The following is a 3,408-nucleotide window of genomic DNA, read 5'->3' as shown; positions in this document are numbered from 1 at the left end:
TTTTTTTTTTTTTGTAAAATAATACCTCTTAGCCGTTGCAAGGGACAGTGTGGTTAGTGAGTGATGTAGTGCTTGAGTGATTGAGTGAGTGAGTGAGTGAGTGAGTCATGTATGTATGTCATGTTGGGGCTACTATCAAGAACCAATCGAATTGCTGCTTCTAAACGACCATCCCACGTAAAAAAGGTTTGAGATTCGTTTCCGATTTCAGAACGGCCATCTTTGTTCCTCTCTTAAATAGGAGGAAGTATTCATTTATTGCCTTATTTCGCCATTTCCGGGGTGTAATTTACTGAGGTTACAGGAGCGGAGCCAGGAAAATTGTTGACCGTTTTGCGATAACATGAGCGTCGAAGGTGCGAGGCTGTAGAGGGGTGCTTGGGAACGCTCACTCGTAAAAATATGTGGGTATTGACTAACGTAATGCCATTTCCAATTATTTTGAGTCACTCGGACAAGATTTTGACCAATTTTTGCAAAGCATTAAGCCGTAAATTCGCGCCTGGGTTTGTGTGTGGGTTTGAAACTAAAAAGGGCTCGGAATTTGTGACAGTGACGTATGATAATAGTCTTCGGCTTATTCCAGGATTTGATGAAGGTTCTTGCTTATTAATAAGGGCATTCCTTTCATTAATCGATAATATCAGTGTCATAACTGGTTTTATTATTGAAAGCAAAGCAACTACTGTCAATGTGCATGTCACCGTGTTTGCAAAAACAAGAAATTAGCTAAAATCAGCTTTTCAACGCGGTTTTCTGTTGAATGTTTCAGGGAGCTTTCTTAATTAGATATGCACAAACTTGAAGCGAGATTTGCAGCACAATTTTTTTGAGAACTAGGAAGCAAATATTCCAGCTGTAGCTGCTGGTTTTTTTATTTGATTCGTTTATCACTTTTCGAGAAACTTCTCTTGAGCGCGCTAACTGAAAGCATGGGGTTTCGTGTTTAAAATGAGTCACGCGCAAACGAGACAACCCACAACTCAGGCGACCGGAAGCGGCGTGATTTAAAGGTCGCTACTTCACCGACAGTGGTCCCTTGAAGAGTTTACACGAGGAACGTAGTCGCAGGGATAATTCCCCTCATATGTGTAGGAAGCGGAATTTTACTGTAGCAATTAACCAGGTCATATGAAGGAGAAAACCAAAAGTATCATGTTACAGTGTTTCGCAGAAAAACAAAAGTATTTTCAAAATTAATATCTAACACTTTCAATAACACCCTCATTGTCTCCCACTACTTAAAAATCAATGTCCAATAGCCTAACCTTTCTTTTGTCGTCAACCCAAAAAAAAAGGGAACTCTTGCACGCATTCCGTGCCTATGTCTAGTTTTGCTAGTCGCAATTTTTGCTGGCAATTTTATTGCATTTAGGTGTATCTATTTTTCCGTAAAACAGGACTAGTTCATGTAAATTTTATTACAATTTAGAAAATTATCGTGGTTATGTTTTTACTGTTCTCATTTCGGATAAGGAGCTCGTCTCTATAATGAATAATTCCTGATCATAAAATAACTGGGATAGCACTTTCTCGTTCCAATTAGTCAAAAAACAAATTGCGCTTCATATCCGTTTACCAGCGTAATAACCAAATTCATATGTTGGAGTGTACTCGAAAAGCTTGTTGATGAATTTCCTTTGGCCCTTGATATACCAAACACCTTTAATATTTCTCTCAACATTCCGCGTGGGTTATTTGGTTGGTAAACCGATGGAAATTCTATTCTATTTCTTATTAAAATCATTGTAATCACGTCCACGAGCAATCCCTTAATTTACGTTTTCGACCATTCTTTATTAATCTACACAGGTAAGTGCTCTCTTTAAGTTTTACACGAAGAAAGCATTGCTCAGTTAAACACGAAAAAGATTATTGGTGACCGTACTCAAACCAAGCGACAAAATATGACGATTTACCCCTCTGACCAGCTCCAACCGCAGGGGAAAGACCACTGTTTTGCACTCTCTAATCACACATAAAATTATGCGCAGAAAGGATGAACATTACAACTTCTCGGAATGACCTTACAGAGTTCCTCGGGTTTTTTTGGTTTTAATTTATAACTAAACAAAGGAATTTGTTTTTGAGTGGTTCCTCTTTGCTAGTCACGTTCTAAGGTCTATGATCCAAGGTTGTTGCAACATAGCATGGAAAGTTTATTTCGTTTCGCTGAAGGAAGTGTCATCGTCAGCAAGGACGTCCTAGGAGCCAAGCTCCTACGTAGATGGCCTTGTACTAATAAAAACCCTCTTTGAATATGTGGCTTACGTTTGCCAATTTATTCAAATCACGTGTTCCAACGATTACTTCAAGGTTGTATATCCCATGCCGTCGACATCTAGGCACAAGGTGGTTTGTAGCAAAGAGCATATGGATGGATAAATGTATTCAGAGATCGAGGAATATCGTTTTTTTAGCTCACTATACATTTGATAATTAAAAGTAAGTTTAAATGATCATCGCAGCCTAGTGTTCACATATAAATAGGCTATTTAAAGTGGAAATGTCACGGATGCAAAGAGAGAAAAACTGTCGTTGAATTTCAATTAATCTTTCAACTAAGAAGTCAAGAGAAATGGGAATGTCTGTATAAGCCTGTATAAAATGGAAGTCAAGTCACAGGAACTGCAGCTTAAATGACAAGAGTTTTCAATTGCCTGAAGATTGTCTCTGCAGAATTCGTAAAGATATATTCAACATGGACAAGTTAGTAACGCGAGGGAAAATTGTATTGAATATATTGTCCTTCGAAACTCCCATTCCTCTCTCTCTGCACCCTCTCCACCCCACCCCCTCCCCCTTCCTGCAGAAAAATAATTATCCGTATTCAAATTGGAATACCGTGATCACGTAATAAAAAAAGCGGAGCTGATCAAGGTTATCCGCAAGGAACAAATTAAGCTGAAAGCCTCTGAAAGACATTTCTAGTCTCCTTGTAGTGTAGTAGAGACTGTCTGAAGAGATGTTTTTATCAACTTGAATAATTTGATAAGTTCGGAAATCTTAGCTGAAAATTGAAGTGTCCGAAAATTTTAGGGGATGATATCTTCATTTCAGAAATTGCTAGCTGAACGTGGCCTTCTAAGAACTTCCCAACGAAACATTTGCTCATCCAAAACTGCTAGGTGACCTTTTTAATTAAGCGCCAAAAATTGCAAAAATATCCCATCCGAAAACGTAAGGGACTACTTTTCCCCGGTTGCTAAACTTTTATGTTATGTTTAAGCAAAGAATTATATAGCTGTTTGGCAACGTAGAAGCGAAATTCTTACACAACAGTCTGACTCTCCCGACTGACATATTTCACCGAAGATTATCGTTGGGTGCCGCTGGCGGATTTGCGTTTCGCTTTTCAATCAACTTTCATTTGTTGCGCTGCTTCGGTTTGAAGCAGTTTAGATTGGC

The sequence above is a fragment of the Montipora foliosa genome, chromosome 3 (assembly GCF_036669935.1).
Source record: "Montipora foliosa isolate CH-2021 chromosome 3, ASM3666993v2, whole genome shotgun sequence".
NCBI classification, from domain to species: Eukaryota; Metazoa; Cnidaria; class Anthozoa; order Scleractinia; family Acroporidae; genus Montipora; species Montipora foliosa.
The sequence above is the reverse complement of the archived record's forward strand: the minus strand, read 5'-3'. Positions refer to the sequence as shown.